This window comes from Chionomys nivalis, chromosome X, assembly GCF_950005125.1.
Source record: "Chionomys nivalis chromosome X, mChiNiv1.1, whole genome shotgun sequence".
NCBI classification, from domain to species: domain Eukaryota; kingdom Metazoa; phylum Chordata; class Mammalia; order Rodentia; family Cricetidae; genus Chionomys; species Chionomys nivalis.
Window position 1 is genome coordinate 63,028,629 of NC_080112.1, and position 25,666 is coordinate 63,054,294.

At 42.3% G+C, this 25,666-nt stretch overlaps 1 protein-coding gene across 6 annotated transcripts in view; it reads left to right on the plus strand.

The window, feature by feature from the left end:
• The window catches only part of Apoo (apolipoprotein O), an 85,095-nt gene extending 60,206 nt beyond the window's left edge, over window positions 1–24,889 (plus strand). For 4 of the 6 annotated variants that reach the window (XM_057759076.1, XM_057759080.1, XM_057759081.1 and 1 more), the window contains 4 exons: window positions 17,551–17,758; window positions 19,698–19,853; window positions 20,079–20,279; window positions 21,337–24,889. The gene's annotated coding sequence lies outside the window, so the exon portion shown is untranslated. Of the gene's footprint in view, window positions 1–10,591; window positions 10,681–17,550; window positions 17,759–19,697; window positions 19,854–20,078; window positions 20,280–21,336 lie in introns of all 6 variants that reach the window. The other 2 variants (XM_057759079.1, XM_057759078.1) reach the window with 2 other exon arrangements.
• The last annotated feature ends 777 nt before the right edge of the window (window positions 24,890–25,666 follow it).

The window sequence follows — 25,666 nt, forward strand, 5'->3', positions numbered from 1 at the left end:
GAGAAGAGGAATTGGTTAGTTTTTCCCTGCTCAGGGATTGGTAAGTTTAGTTTGGTCAGGGGCAGAGATGGCTCTGACTTTATGGCCAAACTGTTTCTTTCACTGGTCCTTTTTAGCTTTTTGACTCTTAGGACCAGGGCATATTTCTCTCACTAACTCTTATCCTAGGGACAAAGTGTGTTTCTTTCTTTGACACTAGTTTCAAAGTCAGGGCATGTTTCTTTGGTTCTGGGCTCAGGGATAAAGATGTTTCTTTCCCTGGCTCAGGTCTCAGATCCAGAGTGTGTTTCTGTCACTGGCTCTGGGTTCAGAGTCAGGGTGCCCAGTGATTAGTCAGTTTCCTGCCCTGCAATTGGTTGGTGCAGTTGGTCAGGGGCAGAGATGACTCTGACTTCATGGCCAAACTGTGTTTCTTTCCCTGGTTCTTTTTAGCTTTTTGACTCTAACCTTAGGACCAGGGCACATTTCTCTCACTGGCTCTGATTCTAGGGACAGAGTGTGTTTCTGTGACACTAGTTTCAGAGCCAGGGCACACGTCCTTAGTTCTGAGTGCAGGGATGAAGATGCTTCTCTCCCTGGCCCATGTCTCAAATACAGCATGTGTTTCTTTCTCAGACTCTGGGTTCAGCATCAGGGTGCTCAGTGCTTGATTGATTTCCTACTCCAGTTGTCCCTTTCACCCTACAACAGGTCTGAAGACATGAGACAGAGTGGTTAAATGAGTTTTTCTGTGTCATAGCCTAAAAGTAGCAAACCTGTTCAATGGAATTATTTTAAAGCACAGAGCTGCAGCCCTTGCTCTGTGTTACTTGTTCTCTCTAGAATATTCTCCTATACTCATTTTGTTCCATTGATTTCTTTTTACAGAAAGTGCTAGGAATGTGTTTAGATTCTGCCGTATCCAAATCCACCTTGTCCTCTTGGTCTAGGCCAATATTATCTCTGGCCTGGGTTGATCTAGTAACATCTCTCATACTCCATGCATCAATCCTTGCTGGTTTCATGCTTGTTGTAAATACTCCTATTTGCAAATAAATCATTTAAGAACAATATCAGTACTTAATATCTTTCATCATATTGTGTTCCTATGTATTTTAATACGCATGCATATTTTTAAGGCTGTACTGTATAGGACACATATGAAATAGCCAAGAGTTTCTACAAAGAGATCCACAGGTTATCATGGTAACCCAGAACACAGTTTTATTTTTTTATTAAATCCTTCTCATTTTAATTGTTTGGATAGGAAAATGCTATACATTTTCCCCACTCCCCTTCCACCCTCTGCCTTCCCACCCCTCTCCCCCTGTCCTTCATGCTCCCAATTTACTAAGGAGATCTTGTCTTTTTTCCCCTTCCTAGACAGATCCATGTATGTCTCTCTTAGGGTCCTCTTTGTTACCTAGGTTCTCTGGTTGTCCTTTGCTTTATGTCTATTATCTACTTATGAGTGAGTACATATTATATTTGTCTTTCAGGGTCTGGGTTACCTCACTCAGGATGGCTTTTTCCTAGTTCCATTTGCCTGCAAATTTCAAGATGTCATTGTTTTCAGAACACAGAACATTTATCTATGCATCCCTAGATGTTGTGATAGTGGTACAGTGAACAGGGGGCACTAGACATTCATCTGCAATATTGATTGCATTTCTTTCAATACATGCCCAGAAGTGGTATTGCTGGATCATAGGTTAGTTCTATTGTTCCTTTTGTAAAGAAACTTTATAGTGCTTTATATAATACTCCCACCTACAAAACGTAACAGGGTGCGTTGGTATTCCATATAATTAAGCACACTATCTGTGATACTGGCAGGGTAAGGCCTTTGTATAAAATCATAAGGAAAAATGACTGCTCTCTAAAAGTCATCATGGATGTGGAAATGGCATTTAGCCTGGCAGGGTCAGGTGGTAGGGATTATAATTTATCTTTTGCTCTTTTTTCCAAATCTTATTTTGCATTTATTTATGGGCGAATGCATGCCACAGTCCATGACGTGTAGCAGTCATGTGCTTCCGTCATGTGTGGTGTGGGGATTAAACGTGAATCATCAAGCTTGTCCACAGGCACTTTGCCCTGTTCAGCCATCTCGTAGGGCCTCAGTTAGTCTCTAAATCCCATAATGACGTACAAACTGTCTTTTTCTTTTTTGTCTCTTGTTAATTCATCTGTGCTGATAACAAAGTTTTATAGTCAAAACTAGTATCTCTTATTAATAGTTAATAAAGGAGAAACAAATTCTTGTATCCTCAAGAGGCTGGCATAATTGAATTTAGTTTGAAGCCTAGAAGTTCTATTAGTAAGAATCAGAGACGATCAGACATATAAGTGGCACATTGCTCCAAGATGAATCTAGATTTGGGTAAAAACAACATTCCAGGGAAGTATAGAAAGGACAAAGGTTTCGAAGGGTTAAATAACACTGGGAATTTTTATTTTTATCCTAAACGGGGAAAAATCAAACAGGCTCTGACAATGCATGTCTCTGACTTTCTTTTGTTTTACCTACAAGCCTATATCTGAGAACACTGCCTATATCTGAGAACACTGCCTATATCTGAGAGCACTGCCTATATCTGAGAGCACTGCCTATATCTGAGAGCACTGCCTATATCTGAGAGCACTGCCTATATCTGAGAGCACTGCCTATATCTGAGAGCACTGCCTATATCTGAGAGCACTGCCTATATCTGAGAGCACTGCCTATATCTGAGAACCCTGATGGCTGCCAGTTTGTTCGTGGCTTTAAGGATGGTAAAGGCCATTTGGAACATGAGTCTCCCACCGCATTCCAACATCTGGTTCTTTCAGTTCTTGCTAAAGACACAAATAGAGCTTTCGTTTTTTTATTTTAGTTTTCCCTTTTATTGAAAATAGATTTTTTTTCTCACATAATATATCCTGATTACAGTTTCCTCTCCCTCTATTCCTCCAGGTTCTTCCCAGTTTCTAACCCATTTGGATCTGATTAGAAAAGAACAGGCTTCTAAGAGATAATACTCAAATATAACATAAAATATAATAAGATAAAACAAAAACTATCACTTTAGAATCTGACAAACAAGCAGAAGGAAAAGAGCCCACGAGAAGGCATAAGAATCATATCCACTCACTTGCCCACTTTGGAATCCTATAAAAACACTACACTGGAAGCCATAATATATATGCAGAGGACCTGGTGTAGACCCGTGCAGGCCACAGCTGTGTGTGCTACTTGAGTCTCCAGTTGCTTTAGAGGGCCTTCTTCTCCCAGGGTTCTCTAACTCCTCTGACTCTTACACTCTTTTTGGGTCCTTAGGCTTGTCTGCAAGTTCCTTTACCTACTGAGCCATCTCACCGCTCCTCAGTTTTTTTCTGAACCTCATAATGATGTATGAACCATCATTTTCTGAGCCCTGAGGGGAGGGATTTGATGGATATATCCTATTTAGGACTGAGTGTTGTAAGGTCTCTCACTTTCTGTATAATGTCTGGCCGTGACTCTGTATTTGTTCCCTTCTGCTGCAGGAGGAAGCTTCTCTGATGATGGCTGAACGAGGCAATGATTTATAAGTATGCAGAATGTCATTAGGAGTCCTTTTGTCACCACCTCTCCTCCCTTCTTTTAGACAAGTAGTATTTGATTTTACCTTAGTCCCTGGGCTATCTAGTCTCTGGTTCTTGGTTACCCTAGTAGTATTGTATCGGTAGTAAGGGTTCAATCTCATGGAGTGGGCCTTAAGTCTAATCAGAATTTGGTTTGTTACTCCCACAAGCTTTGCAAACACTACTGTAGATCAGAGGGTTTATGGCTAGGTTGGTGTTTAGGTTTCTCTTTTGTTAGTCTGCAGAGTACCTTCCCATAGCCAAGACACTAGAACATAGGAATGGAAGGTCTATGCAGGCACCAGCTGGACCTGTCCATGTTCAGTGAGTTGTGTGGGTGTTGTGTTCAGCAATAGGGCCTTGTCCTCAGTTTGTGGAGAGCAACCTATTGTCTTAGCAACAGCCTGGGTTTGGGGGTTCCCATGGGACCCCTTTGGCCAACAACTCAACTCGATGTAATCCATTCCTGGTACTGGAAACTTCATTGGTGACAAGAGATGGCTAGTTGGGGCTCTGCCTCCCCCATGATTTAGCAGTTTCATTTAAATCACCTATAATGTATGTGTATATGTGGAAGTTTCTACTGTATTAGGTTTCCATACCACCCCTTAGATGCTCCTTCATTTTATCTGTCTTTCCTCATGCTCCCTTCCTCAATCCCTTTTTCCACTCTCCCCACTTGCTTCTCCAGTTCCAGCCCACCCCATCTATCCTTAATGATCTAGTCTATTTCCCTTCCCTGTCTGTTTCTCTAGTCCCTTAATGTCTCTATACTTACCCTCTGAGGTTCTGTGTGGTAGCGTGGTTGTCATTGATTTAACAGCTAATATCCAGATCTAAGTGAATACAGTCGATATTTGTTTTCTGGGTCTGGGATACTTCACTCAGGATTATTTTTCCTAGTTGTACACATTTGCTTGTTGTTGTTGTTGTTTTTTTAATGGCTGTGTAAGTGTACCACATTTTCTTTCCCCTTTCTCCTCTTTCTCTCCTTAGTTAGCTGACAGTGAAGGGGCTTTTTTATTGTGCACCAGGCTGCTTTACTAGGAGGTAAGAAAGTGACTTAGGATGTGCAGGTGATAAGGAATTTGGAGGTCACAATTTGTACCAAATCAGATCTGGTCACTCTTCCTCAACAAGGCAATTAAAAGAGTCAAACTAAAAGTGAAAAGCAGAAAAGGGAATTTATTCAATGGAGTCACATTGGAAAGGGGGACAAAGAAATACAGAAACCTCTTCATGTCCATTTTTAGGGCCTCCAAGTAAGGTCAAGGTTTAAAGAGAAGGCCAAGCATGTGCACATCTGAGCAGTCCTGGCCAGTGCGTGGTCAAAGCCACTTGTGGCGGCTTCAGTCTCCTCCTGTAAGGTGGTCTGACAAGTTTTTAGAACTGTGAAAATAATCTCTTTCCTAAGACAAGTTCCTTCTCTGCCTGGTGCCCTTTTCTTCTCCCAGCATGAGATTTCTGAGGAATTTTTCATATTTTTAGGGTCTGTGTTCAACAGTCTAATAGCCAGATTGTGTCTCTTTATAATATCTTTATTTCTGCCAGACCAGTTACATAGGGAATCAGGTTTTATGATGTTACCTCCAAACTAACCCCCCCAAATGTGCTATTACATATGACCCAGGAGCAGAATTCTAGGCAATGTCTATTTCTAGTGGGTGTATCATTCAGACATTTAGTAGGTTTCTGGGTAGAAAAACAGAAGCCAAGGAACCCAGAACCCACGTTTAACAGGATCCATCAGACACATGACAGACAAGAACCCCCGCCCCCCAACTTTTAGGATGAATTTCCAGGAATGTTGTGGTGGGGACACAGACCTAGCTTCACTTGGTTATCTTTAACAGTCTGAGCAGTTCCCCTAAGCTAGGGGCCTCCACTCAGGCCAGAGACTTTTGGTTTAAGACTGGAAGGAATTTTAGTACTTGTTTGTACAAAAACGTCACTTTAATGTAAACAGGGAAATTGAAAGGAGAAAAAAGCTGCTCAAGGAAAACTGTAAGACACATAAGACACAAAGAAACAAGGGCAGAGAAAGAGATGAGTATTATGCCCAGTCCTTGGGGACCCCAAAAGGCCACCAGGGAGACTGACTCACCGAAATGCAAGGATAAGGTTTATTGTGTCCACATACAAGCTGGCAGGGACCTCATCAGCATAGCAGTGGCAAGAGCAGGTACCCTGCTCTACCAGAGGGCATTATTTAAAAGGTAAAAGCCAGAAAAGTTACATTAGCAGAGTGTGGTGATGGGTTCACTCCTGATTGGCTGGTGTCTAAGGACTTCTCAGAAATTTTATTTTCAAACCTCACCTGTTGCTTGTCAAGTGTTCTTATCATCTGACCTTTGGGTGGGGACATTCTGCTGTTATTTGTACTTTCTGGATGGCTACCCTGTTACGTTTGCCCCTAGCCATTTCTGAGGACTGGAATGTTTTATAGAAAATAGCTTACACAAGACACAAGATGGAGCGTAGGACAAAATGGAGGAACTTTGGTTCTTCAATGAGCAGGGAGCTGTTTTAGAATTTATCTTTAGTTTTGATATAAACTCAAATCTTAATTTGTTTTAGCATCTAATTTAACTCATGTAGTTATCTGAAAAGCTCCTTATTATAGATTAGCAGTTTTATCAGTATTTTACATTTGAATTAAAGCGGGCTATTTGTGTTTTTAGAAATTTTTATTACCTAGGACTTTGTGTAAGCATACGAGATAAAACCAGTTTGGAGGTAGTAAATGTTATTTTATCTTTACTTCAACCTCTGTAGTTTCCAAATATTTGCGAGTTAGTAAGTAGTTATATAAATTGACTAGAATACCAGATGATGGTTTATCTTTAAGCGTTCAAACACTTCCTCACTTTTGGAGAGAGAGAAAGAGTGGTGGAAGAAGAGAAAGGGAGAGAGGAGAGAGGTGGCAAAGTATCTCTTATGTGTAAAAGACTGGAACTTTTGCTGGACCTCACAGCTCGAGTTAATAATATACTTTGAGGTTACTTAAAACTTAAGACTGCTATCCTGCCCTGTACTCAGCCTGTTTGCTTAGCCTGCCTTTAAGAAAAGAGTGTAACCACCAACCTTGCTTGCCTTGGATTTTCCATGTAATCAACTTTTACAGCCTAAGCTAATGTATAGCCATAATCTTAAAATACACAGTTTTTCCATGCCCCTGACCTAGAGTAATATATGTGTACCATTTGCTGAAAGCAGCAAAAGTAGAGGTTAGAAGTCCTTTCTAAAATGAATAGCTACAATGGACATAACATTTGGACTGTCCAATAATGGTGCTTGTAATACTGTTGGTTCTCTGAGCTTGTTGACTTTGTGATTTAATCCCTTGTAAAACACCTGTAAGGATTCCTGTAAAGTGCCCCTCATTCCCTCCTCGTGAGGTATTTCTGTCAGAGCTTCCACCAGCCCAAAAGCTAAGAATTTCAGCTGATAGTAGCTGAGACAGACAGTGCAGAATGCCCCTGCTTTGCTATAATGTGCTGTTCTGCCAAAGTATTTGAGAAATGTTCTGATTTATGACTTTATTTTGTTCCGTAACTAAAAACAGCGTTGGATTCAGAGTGCCCTGACTGAGTACTATAGCCCCAGGCCATGAGTACTTAGGTTTTGCTTAAGAGAGAACTATCTCATATTTGTTTTGAGGTGAGCACTGTGTGTTTTGTGTGGACACTTTACAGATCTAAAAAGCCCAAGGGGCAGTCACCCCCAAACACAAAACAGAACATAATACTAAGAATGAAAGGAAAAGGGGTCATGAACTTGAGACAGAGTGGACAGTGGGAATGAGAGGAAAGGGAATGAGAGATATGATATAATTATATTTTAATTTAAAAAATTAAGATACATAAATGGATGGTGGGAGTGTAGCATGATTTTTTAATATTAGGTGTAGAACTCAAGTACTTGATCATGCTCCACTGCTCTGTGTGTGTGTGTGTGTGTGTGACATGTCTGAACTCTTGATCCTCCTACCTCAAAGGTTCCACCTACTAGTTGAAAGGATGTTAGGTCAGAGGCAGAAGGGAGGCACTGATGGCTATTTAAGGGGACTGAGATAGTTTTGGCTATGGGTTTATAACATTTCAGCTCTCCACAGTCATGAATTCAAACCATTCAGCCTTGCACAAGTTATTTCTTCCCAGCAATTTTAGTTTACCGGGAGTTCAAGGTTGGCTGGGCCACATAGCTGAGGATAATTTGAACTCATGATCCTTTTGCTATCACCTCCCAAGTGCTGGGATTACAGGTGCATGTCACTATGTTCAGCTTAAATATGTAAGATTTCATGTAAGAGACTATGATTTTTAGAGTGAGTACTTTGTGACTGGGGATGTAGTTTCAACATCCGGGCGTATACGTGGAATGGGGAGGCCTTGGCATCAATCTCTGGCACTAGGGAACGTGATGAAAGAAAGACGTTCTCAGGATCATTCTGGCAGTCAGAAACTTTCCAGTATCTTTAACCGCTTTCAAAAGCTGAGACTCTTCACAGTTGCATGCCGTACTCCTTCCCTAAGTAAATTTCCACCCTGCGTCAGCCCTGGTGTGGTCTTGCCTCACTGTCCTCTTTGCTGTGCGTCAGATGAATAGCCCTTAAACTTGAGTCACTCCGTTTTTCCCTTTGACATGACACCTTGCCCTGGATGACCTGAACAATCTGTCCACACTAAAATGTAAGACAACGGCAGAGCCTTCTGGAGCGCCACTGTCAGCTCACAACATAAGGCCTCCCCCTCACTCTGTTCTGGTGTCTCCCTGCATCCCGAAGCATGTAAGCTTTGGTTCTTAGAAGTACATATTCAACCCTTAGTCACATGATGGTATAGTGGGTAAGATTATTTTTAAGCCCTGGAATCGGGAGAGTTTCTCTGCATCTTCAAACATGCAAGCAAAGGGTCCTGCAACAAAACAATTTTTAACATTTGAGTAGGAATTACACATGGGAAAAATATGATGAGCTATTTGGAAAAATGTGTATACACACAGATGAAACAATGTGAAAATATATTCATATTTTTAAAACTAACAAAACAGGACTGAAATTTCTATGAAACTTAGTTTTCAATGATGCACTTCTGTAGTTGCTTCTGTGAGCCACAGGCTATTTTGCAGGCAGCAAATGAGATTTTTAAAAGGTTGACGTTTCCTTACAAATCATTGCTTAAGTCAAAGGGTGGTGCAGTAGCTTGTCAGTGCTGTGGATTGGAGCTTAGAGGTTAAGTTGGGGTGACTAGTACGCCTAAGGAATGCTAACTTTACTCGGTTTCCTAATTTCCTTTGTCTTCCCAGCTTCCTTTGCTTTCTGGAGCACTGAACACAGAGAAAAGCTTAGAGATCATATAGGCCAGGGGATGCAACCTCTTTTGTTTATATAAGCAATGCTTTCTTAGGGGCAGGCCTCCCGCCCAGCTCAGATGCGTGCTGGCGACTGGCCACTCCTGGACAGCACAGAAAAGCACTGTCTCCTGTGCTGCCCAGGGCCCGGTTGCAGGTGGGGAGACTTTAGAATGGATAAGCAGAAGGCCCTTGAAAAGGAAAGACTGCAGTGGCAGCCTGCCCACTCACGTGGGCTCAGAGGTAGGTTGTTAGGGTCTAGAAGTGAGGGCTGATGCTCACGACCTCACATCCGATCATTGTGCAGACCCAAAGCCCACCAATCCAGTGTCTTGCTGGCTTGTGTACTTCCTGTGTTTCTGGCATGGCCTGCTGCTGTTGCTATAGCTCCAAGGGCGGGACTAAAGGCTGCGTTTCCAGGCATGTTCTCCAGGCCGGAGCACTTAGTGCATGAGATCTTGTAGTCTCCGACCCCCTCATTTATGCCGCCTGTCTGCCACATCCTTTCTCACTTGGGCAGTGGGTCGAAGAAGGAAGAAAAGTTAGATTTTCGTTCCCTGTGGTTGGATCTGGTTTTTTTCTTTCTCGCCGGTAGATGGTAGTGCTGCTCCTTGCTGCCGCCTGCTGCCTGCCTTCTCCCCCGCCCTTTGTGCTTGAAAAAAAATGCGACGAAGTGACGCTGTCTTTCTTTTTACCTGTTTCCTTTTGCCGCCCCCCCCACACTTCTTTTTCTTCTCCCTTAAATGCTATAGATTCCATGGGATTTTCATGAGGGTTTTTTCAGGGTTCTTTTACTAAAACGCAATATCTGGTTTTGGGTAACTTCAACTACTCATATTTTCTCTTTATTAGTTGTCTTGGCATGTAAGGATCTGATTTTGTATTGAGGCCATATACTGTTTGATTCATAGACATCAGTTAGCATCACTGTATAAAATTTGAAATCCAGATAAGGTATCCAGTCACCATGACCATAGTATCTTATAATTTTCCTTACAAGTTTTTCATTCCTAATGGTACATTTTATTTTTCTTGAACTGTATTTTTCATACTTTGAAATCAATATTGAATATATTTATTAGGTGTGTGAAATTTTGTTTATTCATTTATTATGTAATACTCAGTGAAATATCTATCCATTATCCATTATCACCACAAAAACATAACTCTTACCTCTAAGGGAAGAAGAGAGTTTATTATGGAGATGAGTAACCCTGACCCTGGAACATAGATTTGGGTTACCCTAAATACCATGTTAAGATGTGGTGATGGTTTCATGAAATTTTATAGTAACAGACAAAGGAAATCCTAATTGAGGACCCTTTTTCAAATGCATTCAGATAGCCAGATGTGAGAATTCTTTGAAGAAGCCTAGTCTGCAAAGGCTTATTGACTGTTTAAAACCTTGTGGGGTATAGTGGTGTCCGCCTTAATTCCAGCAATTGTAGGCATATCTCTGTGAGTTGGAGGCCAGCCTAGTCTACATAGTGAGTTCCAGGACTGTGAAGAGAACCCTGTCTCAAACAAACAAAGAAACAAAACAACCTACCTCAATGATGTGGAGAGGCTGGAATGTTGCCATTCCAGGGCCTAATTACAGTTTATCTTGGGTGATCTTTAGCCTACTAAATGGCCTTTTCTTTCCCCTCTGTAGACCCACCATCCTGACAAACAGATAAAGCCAACCAAAGGGTGAGCAGTATTGTTCGGTGAGCAGTATTGTTCGGTGAGCAGTATTGTTCGGTAAGCAGTATTGTTCAGTGGGCAGTATTGTTAGGTGGGCAGTATTGTTCGGTGAGCAGTATTGTTAGGTGGGCAGTATTGTTCGGTGAGCAGTATTGTTCTGTGAGCAGTATTGTTCGGTGGGCAGTATTGTTAGGTGGGCAGTATTGTTCGGTGAGCAATATTGTTAGGTGGGCAGTATTGTTAGGTGGGCAGTATTGTTCGGTGGGCAGTATTGTTCGCTGAGCAGTATTGTTAGGTGGGCAGTATTGTTCGGTGGGCAGTATTGTTCGCTGAGCAGTATTGTTAGGTGGGCAGTATTGTTCGGTGGCATCGAAGGCCTACAGCAGGGGTCTTTCAATCTCGCTGTAACCTATCTGCCTTATGTGCCCACTGATGTATTTGGAAAAGTATCTTGATTTATGGATTTCTTCTGTCACTATAAAGTGATAAAGTGTATGAAACTGCTACCTCATTAGAACATGGTATTTTGGGGAGATCTAAATCTCTGTTCCTGTGCCATGGCAACTCATATTTGACTCCAGAAAAACCACACACTTTTTTTTTTTTTAACTTTGAGGTGAGACCGGTTTCTTTCCTTGGCAGTGGTTATAGTGAGGGAGTGGAGAGGGAGTGGGTGGGGAGCTCTACTCTAGACCTCGGGTACTGTTCTTAGCTTTGGGATTTACCTACTGGTCACAAGGATGTTGAATCACATCTATTGGGTGGAACTCTGTTTAGGAGTTGTGGTAGCCCAAGATAATTTGGCTTTGGTCCTGCAACATTCCAACTGTCCTTAGCTTTGTAGAGTGTTTAAAGTAGATGTGGATTTTCCCCTGAGCGCTTTAGTTCACACCATTTATTATGGCTTTAGGGTAGAAAAGTTGCAAATAATTTAAAAACAAAAGTGCATGTTAAACACAGTGAAATTCATATTGCATAGTGATTTCAGCTTTTTTTTTTTAAATGAGGTTGGTAACACGAGATACTTTTCCTGTTTTATTTTTAAAAATATATGGTTGCACTATGTAGCCCTGGATTGCCTGAAACTCATTTTACAGTCCAGGCCTTGAATTCTTAGTTCTGGGAATAAATGCATGTACCGCCATGCCCTGCTTATCTGCCTTTTGAAACACAGTCATTGGCCGTTACTCACTTACTTTAGTTAAGGCGTCATCTATTATAGAAGAGTAGATGAACAGCACACTACTGAGAGACTGGTCAGTACCGTTCTGAGGGGACAGGAAGTGGCCTCCTCCTTTGACAGATTGAAAGAGAGACAGATTCAGATTCCTAAACCTGGAGTTATGGAGATGGGGGCAAGGAGGCATCCAGTGTGGTCATAGACCCGATGACGGAGAATCGCATGGAACTCTGGAGTGGGTACACTCATACAGAGACAAGTCATACCTTGCAAAGCAGTGTGGTTCTAGCAGCATCCATGTTGTGCCAGGCCAGACACATGTGTACAGCAGTTCTCTGAAGTGCACAGCCTCTGGCATGTTTGAAAACGAGAGAAAACAAGAATAGTAGGTATTTCCAATGCTTTTTGAAATGACCCTGAACACAATGCTGCCACACTTACACTTTGATGTATACCTCTAGAAAAGTAATATCTTTGTGTCTAACTTATTTGATTACTATAGTGATTCTTTATATAATTATGAAGTACCTTTCAGTGCCATGTAAATACCAAGAAATCCACTAGTGATTTTGTAGCAATATTGACTTTTCTTAGAATAAAATGACAAACATTCAAAGGGAGATGTTCTTTCCTTCACAGAGATAATATAAATGCCGCAGTTCAACTTCCTTTCAGTTTGGTGTTGTTTGTACTTTTCACCGGTAATTTAATTCCTTGATGCCTTACATTAAGTTACCACTGTACCTCTGCCTTGACAGGCTGGTCATTATCATAGCTTTCAGGGTTTGCAGCTGGGTAGGGCTGTTAACAGCTTCTCTTTCCCAGAAGCCTGTGCAGTAGCTTTCATTAGTATGAAAGCTAGCCAGTAGGGGGGAAGCTCCCTACTCAGTACCAACTTGATTACTTGGAATCCTGTGGCTTTTTAGCTATTAGGCTCCAAATCTGCAGTCTTCAGCACTTAGGCTCCTACCACCAAGTTCTAGTGGGCAACCAAGAGCTATCGCAGCAACCTGTATTGTTTGAGAGATATCTGGAACAATCCAGACAAATGGCTTGAGGGCAGGAATTTCATGCCTGGGACTGTGGGATTTTATTTGGCAACCTCTGGCTTCTGGGAGAGACATTCATTTCTGCAGGGCAACTCCAGTTAAACTATTTTACTCTTGCTTCTATCAGTTTGCACAGCAGTTAGTGAGGCCTCAACTTTTCTCACATCCTCACCAACCTTTGTTGTCACTTGTTTTCTTAGCCATTTCTGAATAGGATAGATTAAATCTAAATGTAATTTTAAGTTGCATTTCCCTGATGGCTAAGTGTATTAAATACTTTAAAAAATATTCTCAACTATTTGTGTTTGTTCTTTAGATAGTGTTCTGTTCAGTTCCATAGCCAATTTTAAAATTGAGTTTGCTTTTTTGGTGTTTAATATTCTGAGTTCTTTATGTACCTTAGATACTAACTCTCTGTAACATGTACTTTTGAAGACTCATGCCTCTGTCCTCAGATTCTGTATGACTCCAGTTAATTGAAAGTTTATCTTGCAGTATAGACACCTGTTAAGTTGATGAAGTCCAACTTGTTGGTTGTTGCTTCTGTTTTGTGAGAGTCCTTGTCTGAGCCTATCCTGAAGTGTGGATGCTCCCAGAAGTTTCAGAGTCTCGGGGCTCAGGTGTCACGTTAACATCTTTGATCCATTTGGAGTTGATTTTTGCACACGCTGACAGATAAGTAGTAAATTTTAGCTACATTTAGATGCCCAATTTTCACAACACCATTTGGTAAGGATGCTGTCTTTTCTCCAATGTCTAGTTTTGACATTTGTCAAAAATCAGGTGGCTGGGCTAGGGAGCCTGCATGGGGCTGGACTAGGCCTTCTGCATGTGTGTGTCGGTTGTGCAGCTTGGTCTACTTGTAGGACTCCTGGCAGTGGATACGGGGCCTGTTTCTGATGCTGCGTTGTCTTGCTTAGCCTTAATACAAAGGGAGGAGCTTAAAGTCCTACCTGAACTTGATATGCCCTGCTTTGTTGGCACCAATGGGAGGCCTGCCCTTTTCTGAACAGAGGTGGTGGAGGGAAGGAGTTAAAGGAGAGATGGACAGAAGGAATGGAGGGAGGGGGAGGGGAAACTTGTCAGGATACAAAATAAATGAAAACATTCAGTTAATAAACAAATCGAAGAAAATCAGATGGCTGTAGGTGTATGTTCTTTCATCTAGTCTTCAGTTTGCCCGTTTATGTGTCAAGTACAATACTGTTTTCTTTACTGTGGCTCTGAAATCTTTGAAATCAGGCATGGTTATACCTCCAGTAGTGTGTGTATTGCTCAGGATTATTTGTGCTACTCAAGGTCATTTGTACTTCCATATGAAATTCAGATTGCATTTTCATTATCCATGAACAATTCCTCTGAAATTTTGGTGGCGATTACAATGAATTTGTAGATTGCTTTTGGTAGGATGGCCAATTTTTTGTTTTATAATATTAACCCTATTAATCAGTCCATATTCATGGAGGTCTCTCCATCTTCTGTTATCTTTTTTAATTTCTTCATTGTTTTAAAGTTTTCATCTTATAGATCTTTCATTTCCTTGATGTATTAGTTATTTTTCTGTTGCTGTGATTAAATACTACTCCTTAAAGTAATTTATGGAAGAAAGAATTTATTTTGGGTTTATGGTTCCACGGGGATAAAGAATCCATCATGGCAGGGAGGCATAACAGCATCATGCATGGCAGCTGGAGCAGGAAGCTCACATCCTAGCGATAAGCAAGAGTCAGAGAGCAATTTGGAAGCAGGCCAAGACTTTAAGCTCTCAAAGCCTTACCACAGTAACATACTTTCTCCAACTAGGCCATACTTCTTCAACCTCCCTAAATAGTGTCACCAACTAGGGACCAAGTATTCAAAATTCAGAGCCTATGGGGGACATTTCTTACTTAAACAGACGCAATTGGTTAGGTTTATTCCATGGTATTTTATTTATATAAGTTAAGGATATTGTGAAGGTATGTTTGCCTTTGGTATATAGCAAGGGCATTGATTTGTGTATGTTGATTTTTGTGACCTGCCACCTTGCTGAAAGTGTTTGTCAGATCTAGGGGAGTCTTTAGGGTCTTTCAGTTGCAGAAAAAAAAATATGCAAATAGGGATACTTGGACTTCTTTTCAATTCCTTCATTTGTCTTAATGCTCTAGCTAGTACTTTAAGTACTATGTAGAATTTGAGTGAGGAGCATGGATACCCTTGTTTTGTACTGATTTCAGTTGAACTTAGTCCAACTTTCATCCATTTAGCTTTATGATGAATAACATATTATGTTGAGAAACAGTCCCTTCACCAAGTTTCTCCAGGGTGATTAGTGTTAGTTTTTTTTTTTTAATTTGTTCTTTTTTTTTTTTTATTGAAAGAAAAAAAAATTTTCCGCCTCCTCCCCGCCTCCCATTTCCCTCCCCCTCCTCCCGCCCCTCTCCCCCTCCCCCCACTCCTCTTCTCCTCCCTCTCCAGTCCCAGGAGCAGTCAGGGTTCCCTGCCCTGTGGAAAGTCCAAGGTCCTCCCCCCTCCATCCAGATCTAGGAAGTTGAACATCCAAACTGTCTAGGCTCCCACAAAGCCAGAACCTGAAGTAGGATCAACACCCCGTGCCATTGTCCTTGGCCTCTTGTCAGCTCTCATTGTCCGCCATGTTCAGAGAGTCCGGTTTTATCCCATGCTTTTTCAGTCACAGTCCAGCTGGCCTTGGTGAGCTCCCAATAGATCGGTCCGACTGTCTCAGTGGGTGGGTGCACCCCTCGTGGTCCTGACTTCGTTGTACATGTTCTCCCTCCTTCTGCTCCTCATTAGGACCTTGGGAGCTCAGTCCGGTGCTCCAGTGTGGGTCTCTGTCTCTATCTCCATCCATCGCTAGATGAAGGTTCTATGGTGATATGCAAGATATTCATCAGTATGGCTATAGGATAGGATCATTTCAGGTTCCCTATCCTCAGGTGTCCAAGGAACTAACTGGGGACATTGCCCTGGGCATCTGGTAGCCACACCAAGTTCAAGTCTCTTGCCAACCCTTAGGTGGTTCCCTTAACTAAGATATGAGTTTCCCTGCTCCCCTATCCAACCTTCCTATATCCCCAATAATCCCGTTTCCCCATAGTGTTAGTTTTTGTACCAATTGAAACCATCATATATGTCTACAGAAATGTATTTTATGGAATTTTAGGTAAGTACAGCATAATATGATTCACTATTAATTTTCCAAATATTTGATGTTATTTGTGCCCTCTCCTTCTGCATTGTTTTTCCTCCTCCTTCCTCAATGAAAACTCTGCTCCTCGTTTTTCCAATTTCCCTCTACATAGCACTCATGCCGTGCTATTTCCCTCTGTAGGGATCGTCCGCCACCACATGTGCTTCTTAAAATTCCCGGTTACTGCAATTACTCAAGGTTACATAGTCACATCTGAAGATTTGGATCTAGGAATCACAGATAACAGAGAACACGCAGCATGCGTCTTTCTGGTCTGAGTTACTCCTCTCAATATAATATTTTATAGTTCCATTTGCTGCAAATTTCACGATTTAATTTTTCATTACATATAGTGTCTACATTTTCATTATTCATTCATCAGTTACATACATTTAGGATTTCCTACCTGTCTTAGTTAGGGTTTCTATTGCTGTGAATAGATACAATATCCACAGCAACTCTAATAAAGGAAAACATTTAATTGGGGCTGGCTTATAGTTTCAGAGGTTTAGACCATTATCTTCGTGATGGAGTACAAGCAGACATGGTGCTGGAGAAGGAGCTGAGAGTTCTAGATCTTGATCCATAGGCAGCAGAATCAACTGTGTCCCACACTGGGCATAGCTTGAGTATATGAGACTTTAAGTTCAACCTCCACAGTGAGACACTTCCTCCAACAAGGCCACACCTCCTAATGCCACTCCCTTTGGGCCAATTATTCAAAGACATGAGTCTATGGGGGCATACCTATTCAAATCATTACCCTAGCTATTGTGTATAGAGCGACAGTGAACAAAGCTGAGCAAGCATTTATGGACCAGGATGTTGAGGTTTTTGGACATATGCCAAGGGGTGCTGTAGTTTTATAATATGTTAGACTTATTTTTAGACTTGTGAGAATTCTTAAAATTGTTTCCAGAGTGGCTTTACCAGTTTCAAATCCCCCCAACTGTGAATGAGGGTTCCCTTTTCTTAAATTCCTCAAAGGTATTTGTTGTTGGTTGTTTTGTTGATTCTAACTATTCTGACTGGGGTAAGATGAAATCTGACCTGTAATTTGAATTCCCCTAGTTACTAAGATTGTGAACATTTTAAGCCATATTCATTCATTGTGAGAATTCTGTTCAGATTCATAGTCTATCTTAATTGCTCATTTGTTTTGGTAACTCTTTAAGTTCTTTATGTATTTGGGGTATTAATCCTCGGTCAGATGTTTAGCTGAGTTTCTTTTCCACCCAATTGGTTATTTTCATAACTGTACAGAATCTCTTTAGTTTTATGAGGTGCTACTTGTCAATTTTGGGCCTTCATTTCTGGGCAAAGGGAATCCTTTTCAGAAAGTCATTTCCTGCACCTAGCTCTTGTAGGATACGCCCCAACTTTCTTCTATATGTTTCAGCATTTCAGGTTTCATATTGAGTTCTTTGATTCACTTGGAACTTTTTTTTTTTTTTTTGACCAGGGTGATAGATACGAGTCTAATCTCATTCTTCTGCATGTTTTTCCAGCACCATTTGTTGAAGAGGCCGTCTTTGTCCAGGGTGTTTCTGGCATCTTTGTCGTAATGGAGATGTGACAGCTGTCTAGGGGATTGATGAATTTGCTCCCTGACACGAACAAAGAATTGAATGACTAGGAAGACAGAAGACACAACTTTATCCTGTCAAGATGGGAGAAGTCTAAAGCTGGAAGTCCATTAAACAGAGGCTGACTTGGGTACTTAGCAGTTCCTCTTCTTTCCCCTATTGGTCCTGTATAGATACCTGTCCCCTTCCCCGACTTTCTAGTCATTTCTCCTCATGGAGTCCTCTGGGAACAAAAAGTAGCCATCTCACAGAGCCTGCTTTTGTTTTTCTTGTCCCTCTAACTATGCTTAATACCCTGTGGTTTGAATAAGAATGGTCCCCATAAGCTCATATTTGAAAGCTTAATCACCAGGGAGTGGCAACTATTCAAAAGGATTATAAGGATTAGGAAGTGTGGCCTTGTTGGAAGAAGTGTGTCACTGGGGGTGGGTGTTGAGGTTTCAAAGGCCCATGCCAGGCCCAGTATCCCTTTTTCTGCCTACAGATAAGGATATTGCTCTCAGGTACTGCTCCAATGTTGTTTGTATGGTGTCTTGCTCCCTACTATGGTGACTTTGGACTAAATCTCTCAAACTATAAAGGAGCTTCCAACTAAATGCCTTCCCTTCTAAGAGTTGCCTTGGTCATGGTGTCCCTGGATAGCAATAGAGCAATAACTAAGACATACCACCCCCTCAAAGATTGATACTGCCTGCTGTTGGAGGAGTGGGTATTGACTGTTCTACTTACTTTCTGCTCAGAGGAGGTGGAATCTAGGGGTGTCAGTGTAATGGAAAAATTAAAAATGCTGCAGATCCCCTGTTGCGTCAAGCAGCAGAAATGCTGCAGATCCCCAAGCGGTGGCAGTGGGCCCTGGGAGCAGCCAGTCCCAGGTAGGGACAGATGCAGGTCCCTGAGCTGTGGCTGGTCCTGAGCAGGGAGACACGCGGTGGCGGGCGACAGAGACATGGATAGACACACCATGCAGAGTGAGGTTGGATATTTATTTGGGGGTTATGGAAGGGAAGAGGAAGAAGGGGAGGAGAGAGAGGAGAGAAGAAAGAGGGGAGAGATAGAAGGGGGAAGGGGAGAAGTGGGGAGAGGCAGAAGCTGTCTCTTCGAGAGGGAGACTGGAAAGAGAGAAGGAACTCAGGCTGGAAGCTGAAGATCAGCCTGTCTCAGCAGACAGGGGAGGGAGTGGGCGTGGCTTGTCTCTTAAAGAGACAGAACAGATGATTACAGTCAGTCCAAGTGAGGAGTGGTCCAGGGTGCTGTGGCCAAATTCTAGTGGGCAGTGTATCTGGGGCTTCATCTGTAGGACCTCTGTCTTCATCTGCAGCCGGTATATGTGTCTATATATGTGAATAATTTCAGTGAAGTTATATCACTTGGGGTACTAATTGTTTGGGTTAAAGCCTCATCCTAGTCCCTGGCAGATTATCCCTATACTCAAAGAGTCTGGGATGTTCGGGTGGAAGCCTTACCCCAGCCTCTGGCATCCGTATATCCAAAGAGTCTAGAATGTTTGTGTTAAGGCTTCACCCCAGCCCCTGGCATCCATATACCCAAAGAGTCTGGAATGTCTGGGTGGAAGTTTCATCCCAAGCCTCCTCCCCTGGGAGTTGCCTTAGCCCAAACTCCACCTCCAAGACAGCCTGCCAAATGATGACCCCTCCCCAGAGATTCTCCAGACCACTCCCACTGGGTATTTAAACTGCCCCCCAGAGAACAAACACATGGTTTTCCAGTCTTCCTTCCCCGGCTCCTCTCTAGGAGGATGGAAATCCATCTTGGAGCATTGGTATCCGTTAAACCTGGGTCTTTTCTAGTTCAGTTTGATTTGGTCTGATTCGGATTATTGCATTAGCAGAGAGAGACTTATCGGGGTGCAGAAACTTTTCACTAATGCTTCCTCGAAGAATCATAGACCAAAAACCCCCACCCCCAGTACAAAGTCTGAGAAATCTCCTTTCCTGTTGTTGTTCAGGGAAGTCCAAGATACTCCCAAAACAATATAGGCTATTGCTAGTTGTCTTTGCCCCCGAGAAGTAAATTCCTAGTGTTGACGACTCTTTGCTCTTCACACACAGGACTTAGAGGATTTGAGCTGAAGCTGACCTGAAAGCCTCTTCCCTGAGGACTAGCTTTCCCAGTAATGGAAGGCGCTGTACAAGCTGCTGGAAGAGGGAAGCCGTCAACTGTCCTACCAGTCTGTGAGGCCTATGACCAAAGCATGAGCAGCATTGGTAAGATCTAGAAATAGTGACAGTTATATTTTGGTGGCAGCCAGCGGCTGTCTAATTGGACTTATGGCTCCGATAAACAGTGGGAAATCATGCCTGGTACTGGAAACCCAACCAACTACCTGTTGCTAATGAGCTCGTGGATCTTCAAGTAGAACCTACTGATGCCATGTCTGGTAACAGTAATTAACCTAACTGCATTCTGAATATTTGTCCTTATACCCACAGATATGTGTAGCTCTCACCCCTCATCAAAGGCGCTTCCCTTTGCAAAAGACAGAGACAATCCAGAAAACCCCAAGTGGTCACAATGCAGAGAACGAGTAATGGTAGGTGCCAACCTGAACTGATCCATCTACCTAGAACCCCGAACTCTAAAGTTCATGGGACATCAGAGAAGGCACAGAAATTTCAAGAGCCTGAGGACAGGTAAGTTTGCTGTGAGATTGTGTCTACTAGAAGTGACAGGGAAGTTACAACCATGATACCAGCAAAAATATGGCTGCCCAAATGAACCTGAATAATGACTACACCAATAGGCATGCTTATTTTGAAGGGGGAAATCTCATGGGACCGTACCCCTAGACAAAGAACTGCAGGCACCTGAGAATGCTAAAAACGGGAGAATTAGTCTCCCCAGGACTGAACCTCCCAATCTCTTATCCACAAGGGGTCAACCCTGAAAATCATATATATACAAGTAACATTACATAGACTCAGAAGATTTATTTATATATGTACACATACATGTACATATGTAAATATATATTTATGTATATAAAAGAATAATAAAGAAAAAAGGCCATGAATTTGAGAGTTAGGGACAGACATGAGAGGGGCTGGAGAGAGGAGGAGGAAATGATGTCATTATATTAGATTTTTAAAACTTGCAAAAAAAAACCAAAAAGAAAGAAAAAGCATGATAGAGATGAAGCTCATCTCATGACCCTGTCTCTCGCATCACTTTGTGGTCTGCCTTAGGGGCCAGATAGAGTTAAATAGTCCTTTGTATGCCTATAGATTTAGAACTTGTGTAGTTATTGGTGTTTATAAACATACAAAGTTTTGCTTGTATGTGAACTTTACATAAAAGGAACTAAGGAAAAATGAAACAGAATTCAGAACAATATATCTTAAACAATTTCAATTATTAAACTGCCTCTTTTCTGTCCATCCTTTCCACCTCCCTTCCTTCCTCTCCTTTTCTCTGTGCATCCATACTTTCCCCCATTCTCAATTTCTTGCTGCCTTACTCTTTGCTTAGTGATGTGGAAATAGTTGTGTGGTTGTTCACCTGTTTTCTTCATTGGTACCATCTTGTGCCAATGGAACACTTCTGTGCCAAATCCCTGTGACTTAGGAAAAGGCACTGGCAGCAGCATAGAAGTTTGCTGGAATGTTTGCATATGCCAAAGATCCTGACATTTACTTAAGAGATACTGACTGACTTTGGACAGGATCCTGTTGCATTTTCCCATTTTCCCAGGGTTGAAGCGTGCATCTTGACTGTCTCTTGAGAGTGTGTTGGCATCAGGAAAGGTATGAGCATCGGTCTCTGCAAGGCTCGGAATATCTAACGGAGATAGTGCCTACAGAAAGCAGGTATGCTCTGGCGCTGGCTGCTTACTGTTGCTGCCCTGTCTAAATGGATCTCGTGATGTGGAGATGGAGTCATAGCGCTTGAGTGGGGTATGTTTGTGTTTTTGAGGTGAGCAAGGACATGTCTTTGGTCCAGTACAAAATAGCCCATTGAGCAGCACGTGACAGTGAGAAGGTTGAGGTCAGTGCTTACCTTTGTTGAGCTGTGCATCCTTCCTTATCCCATATGTAGAACTGGAGTCAAGTCACTATGGGGGAGCAGGTGTCCAGAAAATAGGGTTTGCTGAGCTAATTTTGGGCAGTTGAAAGTGCCACATTATTGCTGCAATGAGTGGAGACTTTGGGGCAGTGGATTGTGGCTTTCTGTCTGCTTTCAGCTCTCTCTTTCAGGTGATCCTGCTTTTTTGCTGCGGTACCAGCAAGAGTGAAGAAGGAGTAATGTCTGGCCTTCCAGTGGGACAGATTGGAAGCAATAGAGATACAGCAATCTAAAACATATTAGAAGACACTTTCTGAGAGCAGTTTTAGGTTATTCTTAAAGATACTCACTAGAAAATTCATTGGTGTACATTTCTATTTGACTTATTTTGCTGCTGTAATTAAGAAAAATTTCTAACAGCAGGTATACAGTGATGTCAAACAGAAACCCTTTTGATATTACCAAACGAAAGTCAAAGAAATGGTCCTCCTTCACCTGGACTTCTTGATTCCCTTTGGTGTGTTCCACCCTAGGGTAACATGGCACCAAACAGACAGTTCCGTGGCATCCAGGAATTTTATGTTCTATTATGTGTGTGTGTGTGTCTATTTATAGATCAGTATACAGTTGGTGGGAATTTTATACATAGCTACAATGAAAGATAATTATATGTGATCCTCAGTTTCCCTCTCCAACTTCTGTCACGTTCCCCCAGCTCCTAGCATGCCCCCTCTTAACTTCATGTCTTCTTTTTTGTAACCCTCTCAGCACAGTTATTGCTCCCTAAAGGAAACCCTCAAAAAGCAACGATTCTCTCTCTTCCTGCAGCTGTTGGCTGTCAATAGCATTTCTTCTTTAAGGAGAGAATCCAGAAGAGCACCCCTCTCTGAGTGTGGGCTGACTTGATCTTCTGCAGGTACACACAGCTTATGTCAATTCATGACTCTGCTCACCACATCATGTCCAGAAGACAGCACATTTTGCAGTGGCAGCAGTCAATGTGGAGATGCAAGATCGGTCAGAGTGCTCAGAGGAAGACTGTTCTGTTTCAGAGAGGTGGTGAGATGCAGTTTGGGTGAGCAGAATCAGTAGCCAATGATGGTGGGCCTGCTGAGGATGATGAGAGATGTTTACTAGCATACATGCTTGTATATAGTTGGCTCCTCGTACAGTTGACGTGTGTGTGTGTGTGTGTGTAAAATAACAGTTAACAAAAAGCAGATCATGAATTTTAAAGAGAACTATACAGGAAGGTTTGGAAGGAGGAAAGTGAATACGAAAATGTTGGAGTTCTATTATCTCAAATATAAAAGAAAAAAGGAAACTAATAACAATTAACTTAAGAAGACATTAAAAGGTGAAAACAGTAAAGCAGGCTGGGCAGGCCATGACGAGCAAGCACATCGGTGGGCAGCACTACTCCATGTTCTCTGCTTCAGTTCCTGCCTCCAGGTTTCTACCTTGACTTCCATGGATGGTAGACTACAAGCTAAGAAGAAGGAAACGACTTCCTCCTCCCAGGTCGCTCTTGGTCATGGTGTTTTATCATGGCAGTGCAGACCTGCTGTTCCACGTATGTAATTCTTCCCATGGATAGAATCCAGAGTTGGGTAAGGGCATTGATGGCTTTTCCCCACAACCTGCATGGGGCCTTCCAGCACTGTGCACACCAGCCAGCAGAGTAGAAGCTTCCAGCTTAGCGCTAGCTTCCTTCAGTGATGTAGTCTTCCCATCTAGTTCTGGCGGCTGACCTAACAATGGCAGTGCCCTCCATTGTTTGGGAGCCTCTAGCCAACAACTCAGAAGGAAATAACCCACAACTGGCGTTGAGATTTTTGTTTCAAAATCTATGGTTTTTGTGAGCAGCATTATTCGTTCATTTAGGGTATCACCATTTAAAAATTTCAGCTCTCTAATTGGACTTAAGGCCTGCTTAATAGGAGAGAAACCACGGCTGGTACTGAAAACCTAGCCAACTACCCAGGGCTAGTGAAGTCATGGATCTTGGAGGGGAGCCCACAACCACCACTCTACTAAACCATCACAATCCCTAACTATGCTCTTAACTCCTTGTATTCACAGATAGTAGAGTCCTCTCTCATCATTTTTTTTTTCTCTTTGCAACAGACAGAGACTACTACAGAAAACAACAACCCATCAAGCTGCGGAGTTGCGGAGCCCGTCCCAATGGATACATCTGCAAAACAACTGCATCTAAGGCTCTGGGAATATTTTAGAATAGGAGGCAGAAAGATTCTGAGAACTAGAGGATCAGGGAACAAGCTGTGAGGCTCTGTCTCCTAGTAATGCCATGAGTTACCCATAATATGTCAGCAGTATGACTGCCCAAACATAAGCTGAACAAGGACAAAAACAGACATGCCCAACTGGACAGGGGAAGCCCGCTAGGCCTCAGCCCTATACAAAGAACAATGAGGCAACTAAGGAATACTGAGAGCTGGAGAAACAGTCTTCCCCAGAGAAGAGCACAGCAATTGTTTGTCCCATACCAAATGATCAGTCCTAGAAGCATACGTACAAGTAACATGATAAACACTGAGGGGCTATATTTAGAAATAGATATGTATATACATAAACGCACACGCATGAAACCAGTTCATGAAAAAAGAGGCCATAAATTTGAAAGAGAACAAGGAGGGGTATATGTGCGTCTTTAGAGGGAGGAAAAGAAAGGGAGGAAAGGTGGAATTATAATGACAAGAAGAAAACAAAGCTTTAGTTACCATCTAAATTTAGGAAGTTTCTGCGTGGCTGTTGCCTATGTCCTAAGTATCGGTTGACCCTTTTCTCAACCCTATTGCCCCTGACACCGTCCCTGTTTAAGCCTTTCTAGTCCTTGTGTTCCTCCAATGGCACTTCCATGTCACAAGCATTTTACTGCCCCTTCCCTCAAGACCGACTCTTGCTCCCTGACTTCTACAGAAAGTAACTCCTATTTAAACACAGAAATGTAAAACTGTGAAGCTAGGGCCCACATGTGACATAACATGTGGCTGCTGTGGCCATTGTAACAAAGATGCTGAACCATACATTAGAGAACAGGCAGGCATCCTCATTGATGTGGAGTTGTGGGAAAATAGATAGACACATGTAGAAGACTATAATTGAATTCCTGACATTATCCTGAAGAAAAATCAGTTCTAAAGACATGAAAGAACTTAATAAGAGACCTGAAATTCTGAACATGTCAGAGGAAGGTAGAGGGAAAATTACACACCAGAGGGTACAGCCAAGAACTTTCTTTTTTTTTGGTTTTTTTTTTTTTTTTTTTTTTTTTTTTCTCGAGACAGGGTTTCTCTGTGGCTTTGGAACCTGTCCTGGAACTAGCTCTTGTAGACCAGGCTGGTCTCAAACTCACAGAGATCCGCCTGCCTCTGCCTCCAAAGTGCTGGGATTAAAGGCGTGCGCCACCACCGCCCGGCAAGAACTTTCTTAAAAGGTTCAATAGCTCAGGAAATGTTCTACATATTTGGTGGGTGGCGTTAGATTAATAAACAGCTTTCTCCACAGCAAAAGCTAGCGCACCACTGGAGTGAAGAGACAGCATTCGGAATGGGTGGAAAATATTTGCTACATATCCAGCAGGCAGAAAATTAATGAATACGCAGATAATCCTACGTTTCAACTACAAAAGAACCAAACAACGTAAACACATTTCTCATGCATAATATATGACCTGCATATTAACAAGAGGAGATTGTGATAGGGCAGAATAAGGAGACAAAGAGGAGGGGGGAGAATGTGGATGAGGAGAAAAGTCAGTGTGATGCGGCTTGGAAATGGTTAAGGCACACTTGATATTTGAGCATAGAGTGCATTAGACTCCTTGCTGTTTTCAGTGTGTGCACAGCAATTTAAAATGGATGAACAGGTCTGTCTCTCGTCCTGAGATCATGTGGGTGTCCAAGAGCCACGCTGCAGCAGGTTAACATGACCCGGGAACGAGCTGTTGGAGACGGCAATGTCTGGGTCCACGGTCGTGCTGTAGCCAAGGTCT